An 18339-nucleotide genomic window follows, 5' to 3' on the forward strand; every position below is an offset into this window, starting at 1 on the left:
GCACACATACAAGCAGCTTGAAAACAGCTTTTTACTTCTAGCTGGTTTCTCATTATTAGCACCAGGAATGTATGCATTGCTGTGTTAATGCAATATGTATTAATATTGCCAGTCATGTAGTATGTTTGGGACCCTGTATAGCTGTGGGCTTAACTCGTGGTTCTCCTAAACCCCCAAGTATTAAATTCAGATCTCAGGATACTGTGGTGGACTTCGGATCTGAATAAGTGAAGAACTACTTCAGCATTGTCAGGTTTGTTTAACGAATTTTTGTATTATTTGATATGGCAAGATTCCTCACTGGGTGACTGCCAACACTGGAGGCAGGCAGGGGTTGCTGGAGACACGTATGTGAGGAACTCCACTTCTGTCAGAGGCAGACAATGGGCACAGCAGTTTGTGCAGCCCTTTCTAGACTCTGCTTCAGAGTTCTCTGGATGTTCTGACAGTTTCTCCTGGGGTTGATGGAGGGCTTCCAGAGCCTTGTGAGGAGTATCAGTGTGCTGGGGACCTCTCGCCAGGGCTTTTGCCCACAGGAGGTGGACGGCTGGAAGGGTCTGTGTTGCCAAGTAGCAGAGCTGTAGGAGGGAAGGCAGTGGGTTACAGCATCAAGGATGACAAGTAAGATCAATCAGACCTTCTCCAGGACCGTGCAGGTGCAAAACCCTGAAACTCCCAAAAGCTGAGCTCAAGGAGGTGCAGGCAGAGTCTGGCTGGGAAAGTGGAACTCTCACTATGGCAAAGGCAGAGAGCTGGTGCTTTCTGACTCCTGTTCCCCCTGCAGATCTGCTACTAGGGAAGAGATTTGGTGTCTGGCAGTTTCCTCCAGTGCAACTCAGTACATCAGCTGGTAGCACTGGGAGAAAGCAGTAAACAGCAATAGTGGGAGACTCATCTGCTGACCCAACTTGGTATCTAGGAGGACTTGCAAGGGGCCTTGAATCCTGCTTTTCTGAGTAGGCATCAACAGTGTGCCTGGGGAGACTAGGAATGATGGGAGGGAAATGGAGACCCACCATCAAGTGATGGTTCAAGTTGGCAAGTAATGGGAATCAATAAACAAGGGGCTGAAAGGGGCCAATTTTGAGACAAGGAAGTACCAGCAGAGCTTTATGGGAGAAGGTCTCATGCTCCTTCTGAGGAACTGGAACAACTGCATGCCTCTCTAAGGTGCCTGTGCACTAATACACATGATACGATGAGCAAACAGAAGTTCGAGGTGTATGTGTGGTTGCAAGGCTATGATCCAGTTCAGATCAGAGTGATCTGGTGAGACAGCTCATGTGACTGGAGTGCCCCCATGGAGGGACACGAGCTCTTAAGGAAAATTAGAACAGGAAGGAGGAGGAGTTGTCCTGTATCTGAGCGGAGCAGGAGTGCACAGAGCTCTGTAGGATGGATGAGGAGCCAGCTGAGACATTATAGGTGAGGATGGGCCAACGTGGGTGACATTGTGGGTCTCTGCTATGGACTGTCCGATCAGGAAGAAGTAGTAGCTGAAGCCTTCTTCAAACAACTGGAAGGAGCCTCATGTTTGCAGATAATAGTCCTTGTGGGGACTTCAGAGAGACAGGTTCCTTCAAGCCTCAAGTATTCTGTGATTCAGTACACTGCTGAGAAACCTGTGATGAAAATACTTGTCATGAGAGTGAAGCATTGGAGAATTCCAGGAGTCAAGTGTTTGCTGCAGCTGAAGACACTTTGATGCTGTATCTCATTGTATGAGGACCAATTAGTATGAGGCCATGCCTTATCTGCCCTCTTTTTCTCCTGTAATGGGTATGGTAGCATCTTGGCCAGTGCAATGTGCATAGCTACTTATAGCAGAGAGAGAGCAGGTAGGAAGGTTAAGTTTTAGCCCCTGCATCTTGGACAGAACCACTATGTTGCTTTCTCTCCAGCAGTCTTTTCATCCCTCTAAAGTGACCAGATCAAGAGACTGAAGGCAGAGCAGCTCCGCTGGCAAGAACTGGAGTTAAGAGGTGAATGGAGAAGCTTGTACCTCATTGCAGGAAGGCGTATTTTTTCACTCAGGATCAGGTTTTTACTTGGTTCTCTCCTACAGCACTTGGGAAAAGTAATAAAAGTAATGTTCATGAGTAAGTGGGGCATTAGATTAAGCAGACATAGTACCATAAGCAGGACAAGCAGGACTGTTTCCACTAACATGGGATTCCCTGGGGCTATGTCTGTGTGCCCCTTTTTCATCATAGGTCTTATCTACTGAAGGAAAAAACCCAAACCAAAACAACCCCTTTTCCTGTGTTGCGTATGTAATAGTTATTGGCAAGGATTTTAACTTTCCTTCCCACACGGATAGCTTAGGGTTTCTTTTAGGATGTGGGAGGTGCCAGTGTGTGTGATGTGAGTAGCAGAAACCAGGTCATGCATAGGATTTTGTGACCGGACTGGCATTTGTTGGGGGGAGAGGCTGAGATCAAAGAGCTGAAAAGTGGTTGTACTGGGAAACTGTACTGTTCAAGAGAGACGGACTGCCTCCAGTAGTGGCCAGAAATGGATGCCACGGGCAGAATAAGAACAAGATAAGAGTGTAGAGTAACTCCTCCAGACATCCCTGTTGCTGTTGGCTATTTTCAGTCCAGAGGATTTCCTGAGCTTGTTGTGGTTTAACTGTTCAGTAACTCGCAGTGGATCTTTTCTCAAGACCATTCTCAGCCTACAAAAATGATACATGTGGGATGCTTCTTGGCAAGCAGCTGCAGTGTGAACTGTGTTTCTGAATCCAGTTCCTGCTACCTTCATTTCATCATCCCTAATTCTGGTGGTGGAGGACTTGCTGTGAATGGTCAGCCCTTGACCACCCTTCTCATGCCATTTAGACCTTTACAATATTGCTTCAGTTATCTGTGTTTTCGGGGGGGGGGGGGGGGGGGGGCGTTGTTTGAAGGCTGTAAAGAAACCATACCATGTCTTTCAAAGAGGACAGCAAGGATAATAAAACTTTTCCAGTTCTCCTATATAATTTTGGTGTGAGGAGACTGGAACTGTCCCCAGTTTTAACATACTGATGGTACTTTATTCCTTCCAATAATTCCTACCACTGTTTTGTTTGATTTTTTTTTTCCTTTGAGCACCGAACTGCTGTTCTAATGAAAGCATCTACCAAAACACCAAAGTAGTGCTCATGAGTGGTAACAGTTCAGAGTGTATCAAGAAAATTCCCAAGCTATGGGAGAGGTTTAATTCTTCCATCAGGGACTGCAGTCCTCTGCCTTACCCAAGGAATGTTTAAAATGGCAGAAAATCCAAGGAGGAGAGACAGTACTTCCTTGCACCTGTGTTTCCTTTACATGCTGGCTGCTCTTCTTTGCCTTGCATAGCTGAACCCTCTTGCTTAGGATGATGAGCACTCTTGAGACTGGTGTCTGCACTGGCCTCGGTGTAACAGAAGTCGTAGGTGAGTCACCACTTCATTATCCAAACCCATGAAAGAATTTCTTTATCCAAAACTTTTCAGCTTCCCTTTCACACTGTATTCTTCTTAAATAACTTCAGCCTCCAAACTGGGTTGAACCCAATAGCCAACATGTCCCAGAATTCCTCAGTAGCTCTCTTACCTTGCCTACATGCAAATTTTTACAAAATGTTGCATGTCAAAGTTTGCTTGGGCTCTAATCAAGAGCAAAATAGTGTAGGCTTTTAACACCTGAAGAAGAAATCCTCACTGGTAGTTCCCCTCTGCTAGCAGTAGCTCCCAGTACTTCCGTTAAAAACAAGCAGGTTTCCTCCTGGCTGACTTCCTTAAAATTTATGGTCAGCCCTGCAGCATCTGATTCTTTAGCTTGAGTTCCACTTAGTCTGTGGTGCTGTTGCCTATTTACTCTGTGTCTGTTCCATGTTGTGTTGGTGTTCCAGGTGAATAAGATGGTAGGTAAATACCCATTTCTAAGGGTTCTTCAGAAACAGGTCCAATTGTGTGAATGACTTAATAGATGGTTGAATAGGTCCAGCAGTGAAAAAGGTGCCAGCCTCCCAGCTATGAACAGTGCCTCAGTGTGTCTGCTGATTATCCTGTAATCAGTGACAGAGAGAAGAATCGAGAGTCATAATAGCTCAAAATATTTCAGTAGTTTTTCTAAGGTTGAATAATATCTTCATGTTGGGATACCCCGTGGCTGATGGCAAGAGAGAGCTTGAGAGTCAACTTGTGGCCTCGTGGGGAGCTGTGTCCCCCTCATACCTGTGTGGATATAACCAATCACATTCTGGAAGTAGTTTCTACCACTGTTTTGACTCGTCTGCATCTGTAACTCCAAGACTTACCGTGTATGAGATCTGGCTGTTTCTGAAGAGTTGCTTTAGATTAGCATCCGTGTTGTATATGTATTCAATCTTTTATCTCTTTTTTGCGTCTAGGATATGAATGTTATTGTTGTAAGCAACAAACAGACTGTTCAGGAAGCCATGAGGCTGAATTACCGGTGTAGGGAGTGGGCCTTAACATGAACAGCTTTCTTCTCTGTTACCTGACCTAGGTGAACCTGCTTCTGCAGGGGGATTGGACTGGAGGATCTTTAAAGGTCCCTTCCAACCCCTACCGTTCTATGATTTTAAACCAATGAAAGTGCTGATAAGCAGCTTTGAGTTAGGAGAATTAAAAGCAAGTTCGGTGCCTCTGCTTTATAGTCAGGCATCCTCTCTTAGCTACATGTTATGGATCATAAAAAATCGTTTAAAAGCATGATATGCAGACAAAGGCATAAATGTTAAATCCTCTGATGATAACTTTGATTACGGTGCAGTCATTTAAAACTTCGGTACTTTCAGGAAAGAACAAATGTGGATGCTCCGGAATCCACATGGAAAAAAGGAAGTACAGGGCAAGACAGGGCATGGGCATAAGGACTTTAAATAGATGAAGAGTGTGATGATTAATTTGAATGGTGCTGGGCAGGACAAGTGCCCCAGGAGGTGTGGAAGGGAGTCTAAGGAACATATATTCCTGGGGGCTCCCAGAAGAAACTGATGAAAGACGAAGAATTACTTAAAATAATTTAAATATTGACTTGAGCCCTGGCTAATTTCCATCTGACTTAGTGGAAGTTCCTTTTAACCCAGATTTTAGTAAAATCTGTGCACGCTGTTATTCTGAAGAAGGATTATTTTCTCAAAGACAATGTTTACAGTTTGCAAGATGATCAAACAGATGGTTTAAATTTGTTCTGATGCTCTGTGTTTTTTCACAGTCTCTTTGTAAGTTAAATAAACTTGAAAATGATCTGTCTAGAACTGTGTCATTTCCCAGACAAGATAGCTGCTTGAGGACATGCCTGTCTTCACTCTCCAAAGAGATAATCCTCATCTTCAGTAAAGAGCAATAACTATGGATCCCTGCCCTTCCAGAACTTTTGCCTCTCTTTCCGCTCTCCAAAATGAACCCATGACCTGCCTGCCTCCTACCAATAGCTTCTAAAAGAGATCCCTCATGGTCCATTGTCCATGGACATTGTCCATGTCCTTCTGTCTTCCTGTTAGTCACCCTGACAGTAGGGATCCTGACTTCCATTACAAGAGAGAGCAGGGAAAAACTGGGGCAGCATGAATGAGGTGATACTCCCAGTGTGACAGAAGCGATCTTCCCAGGGTGCAACTATTCAGAAGTGAAGACATTTCCTTTTAGCATCCCTGCAACTGTTCAAAGTCTCTCCTTCCATGCTGGCAAAGCACGGGATGGAGCCTGCAAACGATAGCCATATGGGTCATCTGCTGAGGGACCGAATGTGCCACTGTTTGTCCCATGTGTTACAGGATGACGCTGGTTTCTGAACCAGCTCGGGTTTGTTCAGACGGGCTGGTTTCAGCCCTCTGTTGCAGGCGGTGCTGCCATAGCCTCCAGTCTGCCTCTTAAGCAGTGAATGCAGTTAAGGAGGTTTTTATGTGTTCATGGAAGCCTTGATTAACTAAGCAGCTCCAGAAAACTTATTTGTGCATGACAAAACAGTGAAAAAAATAAAGGTTTTTTGGTTGTTGGTTTACTTTTTTCCCCCCCTTTTGGGACAGGGCTGCAGATTCAGCCTCAATTTGCTGCGTGCATCGCTGGAGACATTCTAGTGATACATGTCTGTTGTCACTGTGCTGAGGTAGATCCGGGGGTAGATTCTCATCCTTCACAGCCTGGCAGGGTGCTTGGCTAATTCCTTTCCATATTTGATTTAGGCAGAGCAGAATTAGTTTGTAACTGGATACCTCTGAACTTCTCTTCATACTTGTTGTCTCTAAAACACTATTAGTATAACCAAATAGTCCCTCAAACCAACATGAAGACTAGCCAAGAATATTAATCTAGTGGCTCTTTATGTTCTTTGTCTGGCATAGAAATGCAGTGTCAGAAAGGAGCGTAGCAACATAAACTCTGAAAGTTCCCTTTTCTTTCCTCTCCATGTCTTTTTTTAGTTCTCTCCAAGAAAACAGGCTAGTGTAGAGATCTGACTTTTTTAAATCTTATTTCTTTCTCACCACACTTAATTTTCTTTCTTCGACTGAATCAGAATCTTTGCTCTTTTCCAATACATATCCTGACGTCTTTGGGGATACTAATGACAAGTGGAATTAAATACTACTGCGATAGAAATACTAAATACTACTACAACAGAAATTTCTTTGCTTCTTTTAGCAGCAGCAGAACAGACAAACTGGTGGACCATATATTCGCGTCTCTCCTGCTTTAGGAAAGGCCTCAGCAATTGGATCCTCCCGAGCCAAGACAGTTTGAGTGGTCAGTTCCAATGAGACCAGGGTAACAGCTCATAACTGGTGTTAAGATTAGTGCAGACTTTACCTATACAAAGTATAAGTAATCTCTGTCTAAAATCCATGGCAGTGGGCATAGCTGATACCACAGCAATTTGGAAAAGTTAGAAGACAAGATAATTTTGTTTTCATATTTAGGGTGGCGTTTGCAGTAAGAAGATCAAGGAATGTGGTTTGTAAGCACCTTTTTTAAACAGGGTGGTGTATTTTTAACAAACTTGTGTAACCATGTTTGTATATCTATGAATTTGGGCTCTGCAAGCAGAAGAAACTAGGTGTCAGTTCACTGCAGGTTTGGACGTGTTGCTGTCTGTTCACAGAGACAGCAGGACCTCCGTGTCTGTATAGGGTTTAGGAGTGCTGGAAGGAGAAAGAAATACCAAGCTGTATCTATCTTTAGGTTTACCTTCTGGTGTATCTTTCTGTCTCCATGAACTAATAATGCAGCCAATATTGCAGGTGGCATAGACGACATCAAACATATGCTAGTGGGTGAATTCCCTGTTACGCTAGGCTGGATTTCCAAATGACAAAAAATGTTTCCAGTTCACAAATACAGTTGTCATCCTCACATATATGTGTCCAATGAAATTCTCATCTGCTCCAGAGAGGGAATGAAGACAAATATATGCAAATATAAATATCTTGGTGCTTCAGGCAGCCCTTTCCTGTGAGCATTAAGCATAGTACTCATGGGGGAGGAGAAGGGAAAGATCCAAAACCACAGTCTGGCCAAAGCCCCTCCTGCTCTCCTCAAGGGTATGGACTACCAGAACTGTCTGACAAAGGTGAGCCCTGCAGAGATCGCACCCTTCTTGTCGGTCTCCTGGGTTATAACTTGCCAGATGTCCAAACAAATGGGTGTGCTGTCTTTCCTGATTAAAAAAATCAAACAAGACAAAAATTACTCTGTTTTTGTTCTAGAACAATTAACTTGATGTTTGGGCTCAATGACTCTATTGGGCAAGACCCTCCTTGGGGATTTATTAGTTATACTTCTGTGCTCCACAATGTGCACCAGCAAATGTGCAGTAACAGACAAATGCTGATGCAAGGGTTTCCTATATAAAGTAACAGGAGAGCAAAGGGAGGTGAGGAAAGACAGACCACTACTTGGGGAAATGTTTCTTGGAGCAGGGATTCTCCTGTGTGTAAATGATCAAGGGATTGTTGGGGCCTGTCTGCTTTTATATGTTCAAGGACTGACATCGGAATGCAGATTAAAGATTTTAATTGAACATTAATAGACCTCTCAAATAGCTGCTTTCACACTTTCCAAGTGAATGTTTCTGAACTTGTAATGCAATCATAGAATCATAGAATGGTAGGGGCTGAAAAGGATGTCTAGAGAAGATCTAGTCCAACACCTCTGCTCAAGCAGGTCCACCTACATCTTATTGCTGGTAGAGAGCTGGTTTGGTGCTACTGAAGATTCATGGAGAACAGCCAGTTTGGGTTTTTGGCAAAGTGAGAAGAGATTGGATCGCGAGGAGCTGACAAAGGACAGGGCACCACTGTCAGAGCTTGAGGAGAAAGAAAAAACAGAGCTGGGACTTGAAGGAATAGAGGAGCAACTTAACGTGGTAAAAGTGCAACTGAAGTAAAACTGAGTTGTGGGATGAAGGTGAATTTGTTTGTTCTGCAGCAGTTAACAGTGTTACAGTTGGTTGTTGTGTTAGCTGCCAGCATAGCTTGTTTCTCAGAAGGCGACGGCGGCTGCGGAAGGTGCAAGGGCTGTGCCGCGACTGCCGGCGCCTGTGCCACGCCGCGCTCCCGCGCATGGCCCGCGGCCGGGGCAGCCGCCAGAGGAGGCCGGTGTGCGGGGCGGCCCCGCGGCGGAGCGAGGGGCCCGACGGGCCGCTGTGCACGGGCCGGTGTGCGGGGCGGCCCCGCGGCGGAGCGAGGGATCCGACGGGCCGCTGTGCACGGGCCGCTGTGCGGGGCGGCCCCGCGGCGGAGCGAGGGATCCGACGGGCCGCTGTGCACGGGCAGCCCTGCGGAGGGGCGAGGGGCAGTGGGCCTGCGGGTGCGGGCGGCGTCCGGCAGGTGGCGCTGCCGTCTCCGCGGCGCGGCGGCCGCAGTAGTGCGGGTCTGGGGGTGGGGGCGCCGCCGGGTGGGCTCAGGGCCGGCGGAGTCGGGGCAGCCGCACGGCCCGGCTGTCCGCGGCCTGGCCGAGCCTGGCTGGGAGCCCTTCGGGCGCCGCCTCGACGGCCAGAACTTCGCTCCGAACTTCAGCGAGCCTTCGTATGCTCGTGGTGTGGTATGGAGGCCTGAGAGCGAAAGCCTCTCGCGGATCAGCAGGAGGACGCTGGCTGCGGTGCAGGGCTCATCCCGCCGCGGCTCGGACCGCCGGCTGCTCGCGTCCTCGGGCCCGTGACACGTGTGGCTGAACGCGGCCCAGCCCGCAAGCTGCCAGCCGCCGCGGTGCGGCGTGGCGAGGGAGGCTGCTGGGCCTCGCGTGTGCTGGGCTCTGCGCGCTCCCCGGTACGGACCCGCTGAAGGCGGCTGGGCGCAGGGTGTGCACGGCGCTCAGACTCGGGTGTTTTTGCATTACAAGGATATTTTTTTGGTACCGTGCTTTGTTTTTTTCCTGAGACCTTTCACCTACCGCATTAAAGCTCTGGTTCCTAGAGCTGTTCTGCTTTCCTTAAGGGAGGGAAGAGTAAAGCAGGTGATGCTTGTTTGCAGTTTTTTTCATGAAAAAGTGAATAATGCCATCAAGAACATGAAAACTGGTGAAAATACATAAGCTGAATTTATGTATACACACACCCATGAAGGAGAGTTCACAAGTAATTTAGTTTATTGGCTATTACAAAGATAGGCACGTTATCAGGTACAGCTATCCAACGTTTCACGTCACTGCTTGGCATGACGACATGCAAGCATGTGCTTTCCATAAAAAAACACCCAAAAACCCAAAGGGTATCACTAAATTATTTTTAGTTGCTCTTCAGAGTAGAAGCCTTTTTTGTACTTTTTCCTTCGGTTTTCTGGCTTTTCTAGTTCTTCTCTCCTATTTCCTCTAATACCATAGGGTAAAACCAGTCAAAATCTCCCATGATTTGCAGAGGACTACTTTTCACACTAGAAAGAAAACCTATTAAGCACAATATTTCCCAAGAAAGGGTTACGAGCACCTGAGTTTCAGAGAACAAGCAGCCCCACCGCATCTTGGAAAGAGCTTCTTGTTCTTCAAAATGTCTTACTTGCTGAGACTGAAATAAAGCATCTTGATTTGAGCAGGGCAGCAACCTTCCCATTGTGTGGGAGCAATGTTGCTCAGCAGTGATGTTCGTAGTTATTGAGATATCAAGGAAGTGCCATGAAAACGGTCCGACATTTAGGAAAGAAACCTTATGGTACATGTCTTGCAGAGCAAAACTTACAGAGCTTTTTGGACTGACGAAACGTACAAACAAAAGCTACCTTATTATGAGGTGGGATGGGGTTTTTTCCAGTTTTGAATGTCCTGTCTGGGAGTCATTTATATGAGTTCATGTCTAAAGTCCTGTTTCTCTTTGCAGTGAGGCAGCTGGAGAGGGAAGCAGAGGGGCAGGTTTGTGTGGGTCACAGTGCTGGGCCCAGAGCAACCAGTGATGGTTCTGTGTGGGGGTACCCAAGTGCAGGCTGATGCTGACCTGCCCTGAGGTGCTGTTGGCCATAGTGACACACCGTTTTCCACAGTGCCGGCACAGGATTCAAAAGGCTGTCCATCCCTTCCCAATAGAGATATCTGATTAAAGTCCCTGTTCTGGGATGGTCCTTCCTGGATTCTCAAAGCATCACAGTGACATGGTGGAGACAAGGGCTCTGCTGTCTGTGCAGGAGCCCAGGACACAGCAGAAGGCCAGAGCAGATCTCCTATGTGAAGATGCTCACCCCTGTGCCTTTGGCAGTCCCCAGCCTGTATGTGAACAACCTTGTAGGAAGTGAGATAGTCCATGTTTTCACATAAAGGAGTGAGATCAGCCCTACCAAAGCCATCCGTTGGTGGCATGGCAGACCTGTCTGGTCTGTCACTGTCTGGGACTGAGAAACTTGCTGATGCTTTTTGTATTCTGTAAACACTCTCAAGTGGAGGGGATATCAAGGGGAGAGAGAGAAGAGCTAGTTAGCCAGACTTCATCTCTGCCTGATTTCCTCCCTGATGAAACAGGGCTGACACATGCCTTGCATGGAGATTAAAGCTACTTTGTCATGGAAAATTGTAATTAGAGCTGATGATCTAGTTCTGTAGAGGCTCCAATGAGCTTAGTGGTAGCTCCAGAGAGCCCAGTGGCTGTTTGATTTGACATGCATGGGAGAACCCTGAATTATCATGATAAATCTGGCAGGCTTTTTAGCTGGATTAAACAACAAAAAGCAATGACTAGATGGTGGTCACTTCCTATCCCTTAGCTTTCAGAAGTGGTTTCTAGAAGGCAACATTTAAAAATTTCTGGCCTGTTTTCAGCAGTGGATTTATGGAAGATGCTGGTGAGTGAGGAATAAAATTTGTAGGGGCAGAAGTTAGTTTTTCCAAAGCAGTACTATGTACAAGGAAAGTGGAAATAGCAAGACTTCCAAAATATGATGTTGAGGGTTTTTTCCAAAAGGAAAAAAATTAGTGGCTGCTGGTGATGGAATGGAGCTGAACCCAGGCCCTGGACATTCATCAGGGCTGCATCACTCACTCCTCCATCACCTATGTTCCGGGCACTGGCTGCCACCACTGACAGGCTTTTAGTGAAGAACCTCTCAAGTTGTGGTCTTCAGTCAGGCTGTGACCCAGGAACAAGATTAGTTTCTCATTTAAAGTCTCCTAGGTTAAGCTTAGCTTGTTTCTCCCTAGATATGTGTCACAGCAGTGCTCTTGAGCACGACGTACACCAGGGAGGCCTGTAGAGACAGGATTGCTCCTCTTTTGGGATCCTACTAGCTTTCCTCCTTTTTCTTTTCTTAGCAGCTGGTATGAAGGGGCTGACTGAATTGGTCTGTGCCTTTCAGACAAACATTTAGCACAAGAACATCTGTATCTGCCCAACGTCATTTTTTAAAAGGTACCTGGTGTCTTCTGTCGCCTGGTGTTGGGCTTCATCACAAGTTCACTGTTAGCAAAGAAGGTATCTGTAGTGTACGCAAGGCTTTGGGAAGAAAGAAAGATGAGAGGACCTGCAAAACTAACAGCACTCACAAATTGCAAGTGCCTTACCCACATCTCCGGTGCTTCAAAGTCAAGGCCTGGGTTCAAGTGTGTCAGCAGCAGTCTGATCACTGCCAAACAGGGAGGGCGTACTGTGGCTGTGTTTGTGTGCTCTCCTGCCTTACAGCACCGTGCTGCTGCTGCTGACACTGGGACTCTCTCCTGCTGCCACCTCCTGTGGCCTTTCCAGAGCTGCTGCCTAGCAGGAGCCCACTCCTTGTTGCGCAGCAAGTGTGTCGCTCTTACTCCCAGGCACATGACCTTGTATTTGTATGCATTGATTCTCAATCAAATTTGAGCTGCTTCTGTCCACCTCTGGCCTTGAGCAAGATGAGAATACAGGATAGGCCTAATGCTCATTGATTTTAAAAGAAAAAAAGAAAATCATTTTTAAACTAGATTGCACTGGCTCCTGAGCTCACTGGGAGCAAAGTCCGCTTTAAAAACCAAGCTCCAGTAGAAGCTAAAATGAACACTCTGAAGCGCTCCTTTGCATCGAGTCTGTCTTCTCAATATAACAGAGAGCCAAGAAAATAAGCAGGAGTTATGTTTTAGGCTCCCATGCAGAAAGACAAGGAGTGTAATCTCTCTCTCATTTTCCTTTCTGATTAGGTTGTTCTATTCAAGATGTGATGTGGAGCCAACCTACAGCAAAGCAATTTCATTTCTCTGAGATGAGAAGGTCTGAACAGAGGAGATCATCAGGAATGGCAAGATACTGAGTAAGACATACAGAGTATTGAAACGTAGGCTCCTCCAGCTCCTCTGTGCTCAGTTCTCTATTCCTGACCACATGAAACAGGATAGTGTTGAAACGCTGACACTCACTGACCCTTTAAGCCCCGAACCTTACACCGAGAAGATTGAGCACTGCAACTCATGCTGACAGGTAAGTACTCCTCACATGTCAGTGCCAGGGTTAAAGTGAAGCCAGGAGCTGCCTGGTGTGCTTGTAAGATCAGCTCCTGTTCCCATAAGGAATACAGTTCCATGCTGTCTTACTAAGGAGAAAAAGAGAACCACAAGGTTTGCTGTCCTGTTAGTGGTTAACTAAGTTCAAGGGTGACAAGGGGCAATAGGGATGGGATGACAACAAGTGATAATGTGAAGAGCAGATGTGACCTCCCAGGCCAGTGGGGCTAGCTGGGAGAGAGTTTGCAGGAACACAAAAATGCTCACATTAGACCAGACTGTTCTTCAGACTGCTGAAGAGCTGTTTACTTGCTCTGCTGATTGCCTCTGGCCAACTTCAGTCTTGAGAGCATGCTTATGTTCTCTGCTTTGATCACTTTCCTTCTGAGTCAAAACACAAAGATGTTATTAAGATAAATTAGTAAAGACGGATCAGGAACTGGGTGGGAAATACTGATCATCATCTCCCCTGGAGATAAAGTAATCCCTATGCTCAATCAATTCAGAGCATTTAACAGTCCTGAGTGACTGCTTTGAAACATGGGAAAACAATGGTGCTCTATGAATTTATTGTCTTTGGCCTAATTATAGAAGACCTTTGGGTAGGAGTACTTAGAAATAAATTGGAGAGAGTGCTAGAAATGTGCAGTGCTGAGCAGGCCTGCGTGGGCTGAGTAACCTTTAAGCTGTAACACTAAATACCCTCTCTCTGTGCAGGCCTGGTTTCATTAGTTGTCATAAGCAAAGGAGTGGAAGTGCTCTGGAGAAAAATGCCATATCAAGTGTGGGAAAGAAAATGTGGGAGTGTCTGAATCATGTGATGTCTCTGTTTGAGAGCAGCACTCAGGAACCATTGGGTTTTGAGCAAAATGAATGAAAAGTGTGGTTTGGGCTTGTTGGGTGTGCAGTGCCTCTGTGCCAAGATAACAGACCCATTTGGGAGCATATAGGTTAATCTGGTTAACTTAAGCAATTGGAGATGACAAATACCCTAAAAAAAGAAGGTAAGTTTGGGAGATATTCTGAAGAGAGAGAGAGAAGATTAATAGCATCAGATATATAGAAGATTCAGGTAATAATTTCCCTAAGAAAGCTCTGACTTAGATTCAGCCTACAGCTGTAACTCAAACCACTCATAGAACAGCTACACTTCTCAGTAATTTCTGCTTCTAGAAAAATCACTAATAGAAGCATTCACCTATAGTCATTATTTCTCCTAAGTGTTAAAGAATGCAGTGCATTTTGCCTGTTTACAAAGATCAGTGTCTATCTGAGACACAGAGTAATTAATGTGCAGTTTCTGTGGTTTTCACAATTTATGAAAGTCCATGAACCATCTAACGGTGCGTGCAGACCTGAAGAGTATACGTCAGAAGCAGCATAAAGCGCCAGGGTATGTTGCAGAAAACAGAATGGGGTAGTGTGCCAGTGCATATAACAAAGTTTGTGTTGAGCCAATCAGGGAATCTAACCCTGAAAAACAAAAAAATACATGAGATTTTTTGCGTTGTAGGATTTTCTTTCATGGGAAACTCCAAGACTCCATTTGACTTGGAGGCCTCATAGAGTTGCTTTTAAAGCATCATTAGGTAGAAAGCCTAAGCATCTTTTGTGAAGCATCTGCTTAGAAAAGCTTGTACTGTAGGGAGCAGTGAGGAGTAATTGTGAATATAGACATCTCTGTATTTTTGTTTCAAGTCAGAACAGAAATGACAATATAATTAGGAGCTGGGCCCAGTCAGGATAGGGGGGAACCAAGAATTTGAGGAGATCTTCCCTGGAAGTGCATTAAATTGGGTATGTTTGTGACCTTGAACTTTCAGTTAAACACAGACGAATTTTTATTGGCTTCAAAGTTCTATGTAGTCTGATCTAAAAAGAAGTGTAAGTGAACTGAACACAAGCAGGATGTGTTTCTGAGGCAGAGGAGTTGCTGTAAGAGTGTGGTAGGGAGCGGCACAGCAGGAGCTGGTTTGAAGCAGGCAGGGTTACGACTAAGGGAAGAAGAATAAAGGCACCATGGCATTAAGAGTTATGATTTTTCCCCTCCTTCCTTTTTCATCCTATTTTTTTTTCCCCCAGAGGATCCCAATGCTCACTTCTGGAATATGATTGCTTTGTAGTAGAAAATGGGAGTAAGGAATGTAGGTGTAGTGGGTTTATGTGGCCAGGTTTTGGTAGTGGGGGGCTACAGGGGTGGATTCTTTAAACAGCTGCCAGAAGCTTCCTCTGTACGTGACAGGGCCAGTGCCAGTCAGCTCTGAGATGGACCCACCACTGACCAAGGCCAAGCCGGTTAGCAATGGAGGTAACACCTCTGTGATTAACATGCTGGAGAGGGGAAGAAGTTGCTGTGCAGTTGCTAAACTGCAGCAGCAGCAGAAGGGAGTGGGAATGTGAGAACATCTCTGCAGACACCAAGGTCAGTGGAGAAGGAGGGGAGGAGGTTCCCAGGCACTGGAAGAGAGATTCCCCTGTGACCTGTGATGCAGCCCATGGTGAGGCCCTGCCCCTGCAGCCATGGAGGCCACCGGGAAGCAGAGACCCACTTACAGCCCATGATGCTAATTGCCGAGTGATCTCCCTGTCTTTATCTCGACTCATGACCCGTTTGTTATATTTCTCTCTCTCCTGTCCAGTTGAGGAGGGGAAGTGATAGAATGGGGCACCCAGCCAGGGCTTAACTGCCACAGTAGGGCAGCTTCTTTGTTGCAGCTCATCCAGTCATACACACAGCACTTGCTTCAGATGTGTGTTTGCTGGGATATAGTCTGGCTGAAGCGGCGTTATAGTGCCAGTTAAAAGGGTCCAAGTCGGAAATTACAAAAGTGGTTTGGAGGTGACTTTTTTGATAATAAAGCAGTAGCTTCCATTTAAGTGGTACATTTTATCTGTAGCTGTTGAACTGCTTTGTCGTAAGGTTTTAAGTGACAATACTGCCCTGATTTGGCAGGAGGAAGATCAGCTCCAAGTCATAGATTATCAGTGACTTCCTCAAGATCATAGAAGGAACTGCTGAAGAACCAGCAAGAGAACCGAGCTCAACTGTCTCCTAAGTCTAGGGGCCTGCTTATGGTGGATTATTAAAGGTCTTGCTCCTGAAGAAACACTTCCCTGCATGCACTTAGCTGGGTTGAAGTACATGGAAAAAACAGTTTCCAGGAAAGAAAACCCAACAAAAACACTTTGTAAGTTTTTTGAGGTCCCCCCCCCCTTTAAACTAGACTGACTGGGAAGGAAACAGTAGAGTCACCAATTAGCACAACCAGGTCAGGATAGGTACAGCTGTTAACCTGTTGTTACAGCAATTTCAAGGAGCTTTTCAAGGATGGACTACACTTGTAGACTGTCATACTGTAATATCCTAATTCACAGGGAGGTTGGCATAATCAGCACGATAATATCCTGTCCATGATGCCAATTTAGTATAAGGTCCTGATTCACGGGAAGAGGTTAAGGTAGTGTTACGGTTCACAGGAAGGGTTCATGTTCCTTTTACCCTGTGCTGTATTAAGACACAAACACAGATGGCACAGAATGGCTTGGGGTTTTTTATTCTTAATTAAGGCTTATGAAAATGGATAGTCTGAAGGGAAGAGGAAAAGAAAGGAAGAGAGAGGAAAAGACAGGAGAGAGATGGAAGCAGAAGTTTCACCACCTGTGGATCCAGCAGGATCCAGTTGGTCCTTTGTTATCTTGAACATTGCTTCTCAGTGGTGAGTTTTCAGGTGAGAATTTCCAGGTGTCTGAGCAAGGGCCACTCTTACATATGTAAGTAATTTCTTTGTCCTGTCTCATCAGGAGTGGGTGTCACCCTATTTTCGTTGGAAGTTAGAGAAGATGGAAAATCTTAGCAAAAGACCTTATGTTGTAAACCCCTTAACCAGATAAGAGAATGCCAGTAGTAACTCACCCAGAAAGTTCAACTGGATCCCAAACACAGAGGTCAGTAATAGGAATAGAGAGGCCCCTCCAACCCTCTGCCAGATCAGCACAATGTTTGAGACAAAGTCACTAGTCCCATTCTCAGTCTCTAATTCTTCTTCTAGAATGTGGCTGCTAGAGAGTCTAATTCAGCGTGTGGTCCCTATCAAGGTGCACTATTTAAGCTGTTGATCAATGGCCATTGACCCACTCTTCTGACTGCCAGAGCTTGTTTTCTCAAAACCACTTGGCTTCTTGTAAAGTCCATCACCCTTTCATCCTCCCCGTGGATGTGGGGGGTCCATGGGTGTGTCTGCTACCTTTGTGCTTTAAGGATGGGTGTTTGAGACAATCACTGCTTTTATTTCACAACCGGTCAACATTCAAGAGTTCTACACATGTTCTACACATGCATCCAAACTTTTTGTAGCCTTGTATTTACTGTATTCGAGGTAACACAGGTTGCTGCTGTGTGTAACAGGCCAGAAGTTTTTCAGGAGCTCTGTAAGACCTCAGGACTCAAAGCTTGTCTGGGCTTGTCTTATCCTGCCTGGGGCTTTGCTTTAGCTTATTTAGCTGCAACAGTTTCCTCATGACCATGTGACTGATGTGACTTTTTCTTAGCTTTGTACAGTTCTGTGATATAACTGTTATTTTTATCTAGCTGAGAGTAACAAGTAGCTATTTTAGGTAGAATGAAAATGTAGGACTCTAGCAAAATGATGCATCATGGAGAACTATAAACATGGTATCATAGCAGAGGCCTCAAAAGGAAAGCTACTGGATGCACTACAGAGGAGTACAAATGCGAGATGGCAATAGAAGGCATGGGATAATGCTTCACACCCGGGAGCTATAAATGAGGCATCAGTGGTCAGTTGCTCATAGTGAAATCAAGGCAGACCTGGCAACTGGGTAAAACTGGTTTTATGGGGAATCATAGAATCATAGAATGGTAGGGTTGGAAGGGACCTTTAGAGATCATCTAGTCCAACCCCCCTGCAGAAGCAGGTTCACCTAGATCAGGTCACATAGGAACATGTCCCGGCAGGTCTTGAAGACCTCCAAGGAAGGAGACTCCACAACCCCTCTGGGCAGCCTGTGCCAGGGCTCCCTCACCTGAACAGTGAAATAGTTTCTATTTATATTTAAGTGGAACTTTTTGTGTTCCAGCTTCATCCCATTACTCCTTGTCCTGTTGCTAGCTACAATAGAAAAAAGGGATGTCCCAACCTCCTGACACCCACCTTTTTGATATTTTTAAGTGTTAATAAGATCCCCCTCAATCTCCTCTTCTCCAGACTAAACAGTCCCAGTTCCCGCAGTCTTTCCTCATATGAAAGATGTTCCATTCCCTTGATCATCTTGGTGGCCCTGCGCTGGACTCTCTCCAGCACTTCCCTGTCCCTCTTGAGCTGAGGAGCCCAGAACTGGACACAGGACTCCAGATGAGGCCTCACCAGGGCAGAGTAGAGGGGGAAAAGAACCTCCCTTGGCCACACTCTTCTTGATGCATCCCAGGATGCCATTGGCCTTCTTGGCCATGA

General features: G+C 45.8%; 1 protein-coding gene across 1 annotated transcript in view; it reads left to right on the forward strand.

Moving 5' to 3' along the window:
• The window catches only part of PDS5B (PDS5 cohesin associated factor B), a 136326-nt gene extending 123725 nt beyond the window's left edge, over positions 1-12601 (forward strand). Inside the window, exon 36 of the transcript XR_009818494.1 lies at positions 12569-12601. The gene's annotated coding sequence lies outside the window, so the exon portion shown is untranslated. The remainder of the gene's footprint in view (positions 1-12568) is intronic.
• Positions 12602-18339: the final 5738 nt, after the last annotated feature.

Source organism: Colius striatus, chromosome 1, assembly GCF_028858725.1.
Source record: "Colius striatus isolate bColStr4 chromosome 1, bColStr4.1.hap1, whole genome shotgun sequence".
Taxonomy (NCBI): domain Eukaryota; kingdom Metazoa; phylum Chordata; class Aves; order Coliiformes; family Coliidae; genus Colius; species Colius striatus.